Source organism: Ambystoma mexicanum, unplaced genomic scaffold (genome assembly GCF_040938575.1).
Source record: "Ambystoma mexicanum isolate Mex_15411 unplaced genomic scaffold, UKY_AmexF1_1 Mex_scaf46, whole genome shotgun sequence".
In the NCBI taxonomy this organism is placed as follows: Eukaryota; Metazoa; Chordata; class Amphibia; order Caudata; family Ambystomatidae; genus Ambystoma; species Ambystoma mexicanum.
In genome coordinates this window covers 322547-335885 of record NW_027182462.1, presented here as the reverse complement: position 1 = coordinate 335885, position 13339 = coordinate 322547, and the positions used below count along the sequence as shown (strand labels likewise).

General features: G+C 41.1%; 7 non-coding genes across 7 annotated transcripts; 5 read left to right on the top strand and 2 right to left on the bottom strand.

Annotated features, from left to right (window-relative positions):
• Positions 1-673: 673 nt before the first annotated feature.
• Positions 674-768, bottom strand: TRNAI-UAU (transfer RNA isoleucine (anticodon UAU)). Its single transcript has 2 exons — positions 731-768; positions 674-709 (listed from the first exon to the last, which is right to left on the bottom strand). It is a non-coding gene; the product is annotated as a tRNA-Ile (tRNA).
• Positions 769-1790: 1022 nt separating this feature from the next.
• On the top strand, positions 1791-1862 carry TRNAT-UGU (transfer RNA threonine (anticodon UGU)). Its single transcript has one exon. It is a non-coding gene; the product is annotated as a tRNA-Thr (tRNA).
• A 1286-nt stretch (positions 1863-3148) lies between these two features.
• On the top strand, positions 3149-3220 carry TRNAM-CAU (transfer RNA methionine (anticodon CAU)). Its single transcript has one exon. It is a non-coding gene; the product is annotated as a tRNA-Met (tRNA).
• A 1488-nt stretch (positions 3221-4708) lies between these two features.
• On the bottom strand, positions 4709-4803 carry TRNAI-UAU (transfer RNA isoleucine (anticodon UAU)). Its single transcript has 2 exons — positions 4766-4803; positions 4709-4744 (listed from the first exon to the last, which is right to left on the bottom strand). It is a non-coding gene; the product is annotated as a tRNA-Ile (tRNA).
• Positions 4804-5825: 1022 nt separating this feature from the next.
• On the top strand, positions 5826-5897 carry TRNAT-UGU (transfer RNA threonine (anticodon UGU)). The gene has a single exon. It is a non-coding gene; the product is annotated as a tRNA-Thr (tRNA).
• Positions 5898-6584: 687 nt separating this feature from the next.
• On the top strand, positions 6585-6666 carry TRNAS-GCU (transfer RNA serine (anticodon GCU)). Its single transcript has one exon. It is a non-coding gene; the product is annotated as a tRNA-Ser (tRNA).
• Positions 6667-7212: 546 nt separating this feature from the next.
• TRNAT-CGU (transfer RNA threonine (anticodon CGU)) lies at positions 7213-7284 on the top strand. The gene has a single exon. It is a non-coding gene; the product is annotated as a tRNA-Thr (tRNA).
• The last annotated feature ends 6055 nt before the right edge of the window (positions 7285-13339 follow it).

The window sequence follows — 13339 nt, the reverse complement described above, 5'->3', positions numbered from 1 at the left end:
GCCCTGCCGGGCCTAGCCCTGAGGGGCCTAACTGGGCATGGCCCTGTGTAAGGTAGGCTGAGCAGGGGACCACTTGCAACTAACCTTCGGCACCAATCAGGCATGGAGAGGTCTGTGCAAATGCCCAGCCCTTTAGCAATCTCGATCTGCAAAACCTTCAACTCCTAATTCTCATGGCTCCCAGAAGCCCTAGCCCATATGCAAATGAGGCGAGTTCCTATCAGCATCCTTGTTCTGCTTGATTTTATAAAAGTGACTGCCTGATTAGTGAATGGGTATTTATTCTCAGAGGTTTGCTTCAAAGGCGATAATGCAGTAAATAGACAACATTATTCTTTGTAAGTTGATATTGTCTCCTGGATCCTACTCCAGTAACCCTTTTTCTACCTTTACAAATGTCTTCCGTAAGTGGTGCTCAGCAGAAAATGGAGTATAATAACAGTTGACATTTTTTATTTTCTGTTCTATTTTCAAAAACCCTCCGTAGCTGTATTTAAAGCGCAAACACCCCATAAATAACTTGCAATGAGTATTCCATGTCTAAAAGGCAGAGGAGCTGTCATACAACATTAACTGACAATCAAGGAAACCTTGAGGTGAACCAAAAAATGTCCAGAACATTTATTGGTTCAATAATTCAGTTTTGAGGTGAATTAGTAAAAAGTTCCAAAGTTGCTCCAGGTGAGGCTTGAACTCACAACCTCGGCATTGCTCACTGCATGTACTGCTGTATAAGTACCGCGCGCTAACCGATTGCGCCACTGGAGCTGCTGTGTTTTGGTTTTCGACATGAAACTACACCCACAAACACACACACAAGTGTACAAAAGCACCCACAAGCTCTGGCATTGTCTTTTTAGCTGACACCAAATTATGGGTGCCTTGTAGTGCCCATATTGTGCCACTGGAGCTTACCTTTTAGCCTGATATACACTTTGCCACTGATGTTCAGCCAATGGTGCAGTCAAATGTCCCTTCTACATTTTTGTCATGCTGCAGGCAGTGCCACTGGAGCCAGCATGATGCTCTTCCTCATATTCAACACGTGTCAATTGAAACACCTCCCAATGTCATCTTGGCGATGCCTATAAACACCCCAGGACTTTGATGAATTTTTCTCAACAGCAAGTGAGGCAGTTTTCCTGCAAACGGCTGGATGTACCTCAACAAGGAACGCATTGTGGTTCTATTTTGAAGATGTTTGTGTTATTACCTGTAAAGACTTGAATGCCTAACATAATCCCTGTAGACGAGGTGGCCGAGTGGTTAAGGCGATGGACTGCTAATCTGCTGTACACGCGTGGTTTCGAATCCCACCTTTGTCGATTTTAACTTTTGAAATCTTTTTTAAACATCTGCATTGCTCTAAGCACCATTGCCATTGGCTTTCAAAGAACATACAGACAAAAGTGAAAATATGCATGTTAGTTGATTAAGAAGGACACAAACAAGGTTGTCGTGTTACTGGCAGGAATGCAATCTGCTGTGCTTGACTACCCTTTGAGCCAGAATCCGGATAGAAATTTAAAAAAGCAAAGGTAATATCCATATTGTCTCTCTGCTGCCATGTACATGTTTTTTTCAACTTTCACGCATCACATCTCCGCATTAGTCACCCTAAAATTGCGCGGAATACGCACAAATTAGCTGCTCCTCAAAAAATCGGCCAGAAAAAAACAGGTCAAATCACAATCATATACATACATTCTCACACACCCTTCAAATATGTCTACCCAGTAAACATCATGTTGTGTGCTCGTTGTGTTGCTGTTATGCGTCATAACCTGAGGGGCTCTGTAGCTCAGTGGCAGAGCACTGGTCTTGTAAACCAGGAGTCGTGAGTTCGATCCTCATCAGGGCCTCCAAATGGTAATTTTCTTGAACATTGTTGAATAGGAACTGATATTGCACATTGTACCTGTGCAACCTTTTACCAATGGATTCGGGCCTATAACAAAGCCACAAGCGCAAGGTGTCTGAATAGTCTGTGGGGAAGGTCGGCTTTCTGGACCTAATTTCTTCAAGAAAAAGACCTTGATAATCTTGTGATGACAGATGCAGATGATCACGGTGAAGCCCTTACTCTATTGAACAGTACAGCGGTTCTGGGTTGCACGCCTTTCTCTATTTTCAGGGACGTTGATGTGGCAAAATTTAATTGGAAAAGGGTTATTGCCATCACTCACTATTTAAATTCAATGACATCACAGGAAGCAGCAGCATCTGAACTTTGATCTTGGCTGGAAACGTTGAATGATGCCAAACACTGGGAAACTGGAGCTTGCGTTATGCTGGTTTTACTACTAATGGTGTGCCATACGGAAGCTCAAGCACCTTCCTCTGGATTAGTGTTGTGAACCCTCCAGGAGCTCTTGTTATATTTTTCTGAACTTCAACTTGATGTGTTTATCTATCAATGGCCGGGTAAGGAAGAACGAGTCAACGATCTTGTTTCTACTATGACAAACATGATCTATTTTTCACTGACTTTGCACCACCATTGTTTTATCTCTTCTTTAAGCATGGGACTCGAGCACCGTTCCCAAACAGACGAGGTGGCCGAGTGGTTAAAGCAATGGACTGCTAATCCATTGTGCTCTGCACGTTTTTCTTTATAGTCTGCATTTAAACATAGACCAAAGTCTTTCAACCTCCCTGTGAAAGACAGGAATGAGTACAGATATGGAAATAGAGATGTAAAAATAAGTTCATTGGTGCAGGCGGAGAATGAAATTAGTCAAAGACTTTCCTCGTAGGTTTCCATTCTTTACTATTATAGGAGCCAAAATCAGCGCAGTTAGTAAATTCCCAAGCTTACATCCCAAATTCTTTTTTCTTTTAGTTGTCTGCCTTTTACATGTTCCTTTTGCCATCATTCTGACCTGCTATCTAAACTCATGAACCTGTTCAGCATCCTACTCAATACATACATACCCGTAAAAGTACATACTCAAACGCATACCGACAATGTATAACCAACATAAGCACACACGCTTTCGCAAATCAGATGTATGATGACGTACTGAACACATGCAGAGATATACAGCCATTTTTACACAACCAGAAATTCATATACCTGGAGATCTAACTAGGTAAAACCCATGGTTTCTTTGCACTTTCTGTTGTTGGCTGTGAGCAAGCAGCAGGTGGCCTTGTAGCTCAGTGGCAGAGCACTGGTCTCATAAACCAGCGGTCATGAGTTCAAACCTCATCAGGGCCTCGGGCGGATTATTTTCAAAAAGCACGGGGAAGAGAAGCCAGAGTTGCACCATCTACAGAGAACCTTTTATGACGGGATGCATCCTCATAATTGAAGTCTTCCACAGAAGGAGTGAAATAGAGTTCGAGAGGAAGGCCTAATGTTTTCAGGCAAAGACTGACAAAAACTTTGCAATGTCGCATGTAGCTGCTTTGGTGAAAAGACTGTTCAAGTTCACAATGCAACGGAGGGGTGTTCCCCATCTCCATACAATCATCTCTTTGATAATGTAAACGTGCCAGGCGTGTTGAAAGACAAAGACAGACACAACCGCACATACCAGTTGAAGAAAGACAGCCAGCAAACACATTTGTATAGAGGTAAGCAAGCCTCAATTAGAGATGTGAGTCCCTCCGTTTCTGCGGGAGTCCACAAGTTTAATAAAAAATGAACACATATCTTTCATGTTCTAATGATTACCAATCTTTCTGATTAGCTCTGCATAGCTCCAATGGCTATGTGTGTGTGTGTGTGTGTATGTGCCCGTGTGTGTAGGGGAAGGGGTCGGTAGATGTGTTCACGCAGAGCAAGTTGCATACATCGCCAACAGCCATTCTCTCCTGCTCCTGTGCATCCAGTTCGGAAGCGAACCCACCCAATTGTTCTATATGTCTGCTACCCTGACCGCATTCACACATCATTGGCTATTAGTATGCAGCTTGTGGGCGCTGTCAATGGGATATAAGCACCATTCCCCATGTCTGCAATAGCTAGACCAGATTCTGAGGTATGATGAGCAGGGGTCCAGGCACTTCGCCTGACGAACGCCGGGCTTAGCCCTGCCGGGCCTAGCCCTGAGGGGCCTAACTGGGCATGGCCCTGTGTAAGGTAGGCTGAGCAGGGGACCACTTGCAACTAACCTTCGGCACCAATCAGGCATGGAGAGGTCTGTGCAAATGCCCAGCCCTTTAGCAATCTCGATCTGCAAAACCTTCAACTCCTAATTCTCATGGCTCCCAGAAGCCCTAGCCCATATGCAAATGAGGCGAGTTCCTATCAGCATCCTTGTTCTGCTTGATTTTATCAAAGTGACTGCCTGATTAGTGAAAGGGTATTTATTCTCAGAGGTTTGCTTCAAAGGCGATAATGCAGTAAATAGACAACATTATTCTTTGTAAGTTGATATTGTCTCCTGGATCCTACTCCAGTAACCCTTTTTCTACCTTTACAAATGTCTTCCGTAAGTGGTGCTCAGCAGAAAATGGAGTATAATAACAGTTGACATTTTTTATTTTCTGTTCTATTTTCAAAAACCCTCCGTAGCTGTATTTAAAGCGCAAACACCCCATAAATAACTTGCAATGAGTATTTCATGTCTAAAAGGCAGAGGAGCTGTCATACAACATTAACTGACAATCAAGGAAACCTTGAGGTGAACCAAAAAATGTCCAGAACATTTATTGGTTCAATAATTCAGTTTTGAGGTGAATTAGTAAAAAGTTCCAAAGTTGCTCCAGGTGAGGCTTGAACTCACAACCTCGGCATTGCTCACTGCATGTACTGCTGTATAAGTACCGCGCGCTAACCGATTGCGCCACTGGAGCTGCTGTGTTTTGGTTTTCGACATGAAACTACACCCACAAACACACACACAAGTGTACAAAAGCACCCACAAGCTCTGGCATTGTCTTTTTAGCTGACACCAAATTATGGGTGCCTTGTAGTGCCCATATTGTGCCACTGGAGCTTACCTTTTAGCCTGATATACACTTTGCCACTGATGTTCAGCCAATGGTGCAGTCAAATGTCCCTTCTACATTTTTGTCATGCTGCAGGCAGTGCCACTGGAGCCAGCATGATGCTCTTCCTCATATTCAACACGTGTCAATTGAAACACCTCCCAATGTCATCTTGGCGATGCCTATAAACACCCCAGGACTTTGATGAATTTTTCTCAACAGCAAGTGAGGCAGTTTTCCTGCAAACGGCTGGATGTACCTCAACAAGGAACGCATTGTGGTTCTATTCTGAAGATGTTTGTGTTATTACCTGTAAAGACTTGAATGCCTAACATAATCCCTGTAGACGAGGTGGCCGAGTGGTTAAGGCGATGGACTGCTAATCTGCTGTACACGCGTGGTTTCGAATCCCACCTTTGTCGATTTTAACTTTTGAAATCTTTTTTAAACATCTGCATTGCTCTAAGCACCATTGCCATTGGCTTTCAAAGAACATACAGACAAAAGTGAAAATATGCATGTTAGTTGATTAAGAAGGACACAAACAAGGTTGTCGTGTTACTGGCAGGAATGCAATCTGCTGTGCTTGACTACCCTTTGAGCCAGAATCCGGATAGAAATTTAAAAAAGCAAAGGTAATATCCATATTGTCTCTCTGCTGCCATGTACATGTTTTTTTCAACTTTCACGCATCACATCTCCTCATTAGTCACCCTAAAATTGCGCGGAATACGCACAAATTAGCTGCTCCTCAAAAAATCGGCCAGAAAAAAACAGGTCAAATCACAATCATATACATACATTCTCACACACCCTTCAAATATGTCTACCCAGTAAACATCATGTTGTGTGCTCGTTGTGTTGCTGTTATGCGTCATAACCTGAGGGGCTCTGTAGCTCAGTGGCAGAGCACTGGTCTTGTAAACCAGGGGTCGTGAGTTCGATCCTCATCACGGCCTCCAAATGGTAATTTTCTTGAACATTGTTGAATAGGAACTGATATTGCACATTGTACCTGTGCAACCTTTTACCAATGGATTCGGGCCTATAACAAAGCCACAAGCGCAAGGTGTCTGAATAGTCTGTGGGGAAGGTCGGCTTTCTGGACCTAATTTCTTCAAGAAAAAGACCTTGATAATCTTGTGATGACAGATGCAGATGATCACGGTGAAGCCCTTACTCTATTGAACAGTACAGCGGTTCTGGGTTGCACGCCTTTCTCTATTTTCAGGGACGTTGATGTGGCAAAATTTAATTGGAAAAGGGTTATTGCCATCACTCACTATTTAAATTCAATGACATCACAGGAAGCAGCAGCATCTGAACTTTGATCTTGGCTGGAAACGTTGAATGATGCCAAACACTGGGAAACTGGAGCTTGCGTTATGCTGGTTTTACTACTAATGGTGTGCCATACGGAAGCTCAAGCACCTTCCTCTGGATTAGTGTGTTGAACCCTCCAGGAGCTCTTGTTATATTTTTCTGAACTTCAACTTGATGTGTTTATCTATCAATGGCCGGGTAAGGAAGAACGAGTCAACGATCTTGTTTCTACTATGACAAACATGATCTATTTTTCACTGACTTTGCACCACCATTGTTTTATCTCTTCTTTAAGCATGGGACTCGAGCACCATTCCCAAACAGACGAGGTGGCCGAGTGGTTAAGGCGATGGACTGCTAATCCATTGTGCTCTGCACGCGTGGGTTCAAATCCCACCTTCGTCGTATTTTTTCTTTATAGTCTGCATTTAAACATAGACCAAAGTCTTTCAACCTCCCTGTGAAAGACAGGAATGAGTACAGATATGGAAATAGAGATGTAAAAATAAGTTCATTGGTGCAGGCGGAGAATGAAATTAGTCAAAGACTTTCCTCGTAGGTTTCCATTCTTTACTATTATAGGAGCCAAAATCAGCGCAGTTAGTAAATTCCCAAGCTTACATCCCAAATTCTTTTTTCTTTTAGTTGTCTGCCTTTTACATGTTCCTTTTGCCATCATTCTGACCTGCTATCTAAACTCATGAACCTGTTCAGCATCCTACTCAATACATACATACCCGTAAAAGTACATACTCAAACGCATACCGACAATGTATCACCAACATAAGCACACACGCTTTCGCAAATCAGATGTATGATGACGTACTGAACACATGCAGAGATATACAGCCATTTTTACACAACCAGAAATTCATATACCTGGAGATCTAACTAGGTAAAACCCATGGTTTCTTTGCACTTTCTGTTGTTGGCTGTGAGCAAGCAGCAGGTGGCCTTGTAGCTCAGTGGCAGAGCACTGGTCTCGTAAACCAGCGGTCATGAGTTCAAACCTCATCAGGGCCTCGGGCGGATTATTTTCAAAAAGCACGGGGAAGAGAAGCCAGAGTTGCACCATCTACAGAGAACCTTTTATGACGGGATGCATCCTCATAATTGAAGTCTTCCACAGAAGGAGTGAAATAGAGTTCGAGAGGAAGGCCTAATGTTTTCAGGCAAAGACTGACAAAAACCTTGCAATGTCGCATGTAGCTGCTTTGGTGAAAAGACTGTTCAAGTTCACAATGCAACGGAGGGGTGTTCCCCATCTCCATACAATCATCTCTTTGATAATGTAAACGTGCCAGGCGTGTTGAAAGACAAAGACAGACACAACTGCACATACCAGTTGAAGAAAGACAGCCAGCAAACACATTTGTATAGAGGTAAGCAAGCCTCAATTAGAGATGTGAGTCCTGTAGGGTATTTTGTGGAGATTTGGGGCCTGACGGTATTTTATTACCGCCGAAAAATAACTTAGCAATAATCACTCTTTGTATTCAGATTTGGCCATGTGCAACAATAATACAATGGACATGCATTATTTCAGCACCCAGACCTGCATATTTGGTAGACGTGGTTGGTGGTATTTTGGTGAGCATAATTCCCTTGTTTTATTTGTGGCCCCAATGTCCAGAATCCCTTATCTTTGCTTACATTTTTCGTGTGATCACTAGAGAGACCTCAGACCTGCATTCTAGGAATACCACATTTTCCAGTGATAGTGTTGGTGTGCCACCATGGGCGAACTCACTGACTTATTTACGACAGAGAGCTATATGTGGTAGTCTTGTGGTAATTTCCACTACCTTATATACGGTAGGGAGCTATGTTCAGAGAGTCTCTCTTCCCGTTGGCTCATGTACCTCCAACAAGCTATGCTACAGTCACTCACAATTATTCATACTGATTCTGACATGCACACATCTGTCTTAAAATGACCATTGCACTGTTTAAAAATCTCCCCACATCATCAGCATTGTAATGGTAAACAATAAACATCACCCGTCTGTTTTCAAATATTTTTCTGTATTATAAAAGTTGTATTTAAACACGATCTCATTCTTTACAGAAATAAAATGGTACAGTCAAAGCATTGTCTGTGACACACTGCAAAGAGAGTGGCGGAGAACAGAACTCAAATTGCAACATTAGCACTTGATTAAGACACGCACAGGAATCCTACACTGACTGCATATTACCGTACACACTCAGCTCCCACACTTCTCATTACCTTATCTTTTTAGTTGTTCTCTTTGGCTGTTCTCTTTGTGAATGTGGCTCTCTTGGATTAACTCCAGCAAAAAGGAACGCTTGCCTTCTCAAACCGGGGTCATTGCCTGGAATTCTCAGCTTTTGCAGATAGGCTTTCAGCTCTCCCCAATCTCGACTGCAGCAGGACACAGGAATCTGCATTCAGTCAGGAGCCCCACAGCCAGGTCTTCTCCCCAATAGTGCAGAAAATGTCTGCCTGTCTTTTTCCCTGATACTGCCCACTAAAACTTTCCTCTCAGCCCTCTGTATGACGTGTCCCAATGAAATCCATCATCTCTCATCCTCCTACTCTTCAACAATAGCTTCGCTTATACATTTGCAATTGTTGCAAATCTGACTTCCTTCTTCCTGCAGTTACTGTGCACAAAAACACGGAGAATCAGGCAGAGAAGAGAAGAAAAAAATCTGCACACGCATTTAAATGGTTTTCAGAGTATGCCTAATTCTGCAGTGGAGAACACATTTTATTAGTGGGTTATGTTAAATAAGGTTTTATTAGTCAGGTTAATTGTTAATAGGTTAGCTGTTAATTTTCAAATGTGTCTCTAGCAATATAGGCATTTCAGGTGAAAAATAGTGTGCATTTTTAAATGAGCACGTGTGCTTTTAACTGTAAAAATAGATTTGCATCTTATATGTTAAAATCGTTTTTGACTGAATAGCCTGTCTTTCCTTGTTAATCTGGTAACCCATATAGCAATGCACCGCACCCTTGTGGTGGTGCTGCAAAAAAAAAAATGTGCTACTTGTGCAGTATTACTGTACTCTGTACTGTAACACGCCAAATATCCTTACATATACCCTCCTTTTGTTTTTAGAACTTGGCTATAATCCAAGCCAATTCCTAAAAACAACTTGTTCTATTTTTTTTACAATATAGCAATCCAACAAAATGAATATTCATGTGCATCAATGAAAATTTGCAATCAACATTTCATCTGAGTCCATCAGTTCATAAAATGTTCCACATTTGCTTTCTCAGTGGAAGTGGCATTACTTTAAGTTTAAATTTTCCAAGTCAATTAAAAACAATGAAATAAAACAACTAACTAAAACAAATAAGTAATATAACAAGTTAAAATAAATAATTAAAATAATAAATACGTGGAACTTCATATGCCGGAACTTTTGTTTTGTCTCTTTTGGTATGTCCCGACCAGCGATGTTATTCGGTTCATTCGAGTACTCTTTCATCTTGGCAATCTTGAATCCACAGTAGTCATCTCTTTTGGCATTCCGGTTATTTTGTCTTCACCTCCACCTGGAGGCAGGCATCTTTTGGTCTTCATCCAGGGGACTCCAGGACTTCATCGTCTCCCGTGGCCTCTGATCCCGGAACCTCCGACCAAATAATGTTAATTGTCTAAATCAAAATAGAAAATAAACAGATTAAGTACATAGCACAATACTAACTTCATCCTTTTGCCAAAAATAAAACATGCTTGGTAAAAATATTTCTTTTTTTTTTTTCTTTCTTCTGAAATTAAACACAAGTTAAAAGAAAACAAACACATATAAAACAGCATTCAATATTTAATACACTTTCTCTCTGCACACCAACCATGAGCTTCCATTATATGTGCATTTATTTATTTATTTATTTATATTTATTTTATATTATATTTTACATATACTACAGTGTTTATGTGCCATCATAACAATCAACTTTTTAACTTCTTTGTCACTGCCTCCTGATTGTACCCATTTATTTTCTCTTTTTGTGTTCAAGTGATTTTATCTGTTTCTACATGCTCAAGCCGCCTGATCTCATGTCTGGGATGGCATGGTTTGATTTGATTTACATGGACAAACTGCTCTATTGCTGTTTCACCTTCATTTTTCAAAATTTTATACACTACAGGAGAAACCTTATCTATAATTCGAAATGGCCCCTGCCAGGCTGCTAGAAATTTAGAATTTTTCTGTTTACTTTTTCCAAAATGAAACTTGTACACCTGATCCCCTACATTGTATTCCTTTACTGATGTCTTTTTGTCATAATATGACTTAGCACTGTCAGCAGCCCTTTCCAGATTTCTCTGCACAAAAGCAAATGCATGTTGCAAATGCCTCCTCAGTTCATCAATATATTCATGAACCGTGGATGCACTCACTAGAGTTTGCTCATGTGTTCTGTATAGTAGGTGTTGTGGTAACACCATTTTCCTACCTGTCAAGACCTCATGGGGGCTAACACCTGTTGCTTTGGCAGGAGTCGACCTGATTGTCATCAGAACCAACGGTAAACGTAAATCCCAGCTGGAACCTGCTTCTGCCACAAATTTCTTTAAAATATCCACAACAGACCTATTGCTTCTTTCAACTGTACCTGAAGACGCCGCCCGATATGCGATATGTAGTTTCCTTTTCACACCTAGTATTTGCCATACCTTACTCATTAGAGTACTTGTGAAATGACTTCCTCTGTCTGACTGAATTCTTTGTGGCAACCCAAACCTTGAGAACACATGGTTCACCAGTAATGTGGCTGTTGTTTGCGCACTACAGTCTGGTGCAGGAATGCACTCAATCCACTTCGACATCAAACATACCACACTCAAAATATAACGGTGTCCCCTGCTCGACCTTTTTAAAGGACCTACATAGTCTATTTGCAAATCTGACCATGGGAGAGTTAGGCCTCTTTTCATCAATGGTGCTCTATGCATTGGTGAAGCAGGTTTAAATTGGGCGCATACTAGACATCCTCTAGTATATAATTCCACATCTTGGGACATATGAGGCCAGTAAGCATAATCTTTTAGTATTTCTAATGTTTTTTGTGAACCTCTATGGCCTGCAGTTATGGCATCATGTGCATGGTGTAGCATCAGTCCTCTGAATGAAAGGGGTACTACCCACTGTATTTGTCCTGTTATGGACTCTCTAATCATGAGTCCATTCTGTAATCTGATTCGTGTTTTGTTCTTTAATAACACCCTCAACTCTTCTTTTCCCATACAATCATTTTCTGTTAAAGGATTTTGTTCAGGATCTATCAAATGATTATAATAGATTCCCAAAATTTGATCATTCTTTTGTGCCTCAATCAAATCTTGGTCTGGCGTGTCATGACTCCACTGCACCACCGGTTGATCTATCTCCTTTGGTGCTTTAGAACGTGTCACTGCATCAATTTGTATTTCACCCATTAAATAATCAATATGTAGCAATTCTCCCATCACAGCCCCAATCTTAGCCAGATGGTCTGCCTTATCATTTCCCTCCTTATCCTCTCCTGGTGTTTTTAAATGCCCACGAATTTTTCTCCAGTATATTGTTAAATTATTTTCTGACACCAATTTGTCTATGGCTTGTATCATTTTTCCATGTTTAAGTGGCTTTTTGTTGTATGTAACCATGCCTCTTGCTTTCCAACCAGGCAAATACTCCACAAAGCTATTCCGTGCATAGTCAGAATCAGTCACCAGGACAATTTCACTGAATTTTTTATCAACTGCAGTAGCAATTGCTTTATAGATGGCTGCCAATTCCGCCACCTGACTGCTCCTATCTCCAATCCTCATCCCTATATTAGGAATGCCTTCACACTTCAACCAGACATTTCATATTCCTGCCACTAATTGTTTATTACTGTCATTTTCAATGTGAAAAGCACAACCATCCACATATACAGTTGGCAAATCCTTGCATGTTTTTTCATCAAAAGCTTTGTGTGGTGATTGTTCAAATTCCTGTAAACTAGCTTCCACTTCCATTTCATTTGGTATTTGTTCAGCTGCACAGTCATGTAAGTCAGCTAACCCTTGAGCAATTGGGCTCTTTTTATTTTGTCCATATCTTACTTCTACGGGAAAACCTTGTAATGCCAGCGTCCATGAAGTGATTCTGGATTGCGCTAGATTGCCTGATCTAATTCTTTTACTCTCTAAAAATTGCAAAGGTTGATGATTTGTTTCAATAATCACCTTTTCTCCCTGAACAATGGGGCGAAAATGTTGTAGCGCCCACACAGTGGTTAATAGGGCCTTCTCACATTCATTAAATTTCATTTCAACTTGGGAAAATGCCTTACTTGCATATGCAATGGTTTTGTGATTCAAATCGTGTTTTTGTGATAACACTGCTGACATACAATGTTCAGAAAAGCCTATTTCTATAAAGAAATCCCTGTCCTTTATGGGGTATGCTAAACATGGTGCCTTTACAAGACATTCCTTCAATCTAGCCACTGCATCAGACTGCTCTCTTTCCCATCTCCAGGGAGTATTTAGTTTAAGCAGTTTAGTCAATGGTTGAGTGATTTCTGCATAATTCTCAATGAACTTTCTGTTATAGCCTGTCATCCCTAATAAACTTTTTACTCCTTTCACATTTTTAGGATCTTTTAATCTTTGTATGGCCTCTATTTTCTTCCTTTGTGGATTTAGCCCATGTTCAGTCACTTCATGCCCTAGAAAGTTCACTTTTTTCTTGCACCATTGTGCTTTTTGCAAAGATACTTTGGCGCCTGCTTTCTGCAATTGGCCAAGCACATGTCTTATTTCATCAAAATGGCTTTTAAGGTTTTCATTTTTTATCAGGACATCATCCACATAAACTATTGTTCCTCTTTCCGCTGCATCCGGCATGGCCTTTCTCAAAAATATGCCAAATTCACTCCCACTATTGATGTACCCGAACGGAGCTCTAAGCCAGGCATATTGAGTCCTGTCAAATGTAAAGGAAAATAAGTGTTGTATCTCCTCTGCCAATGGCACACACCAATATCCAGAGGTGAGATCTAACGTGGTAAATACATTTGAACCATGTATCTGAGCTAGGCCCTGATCAATGAATGGTAGTG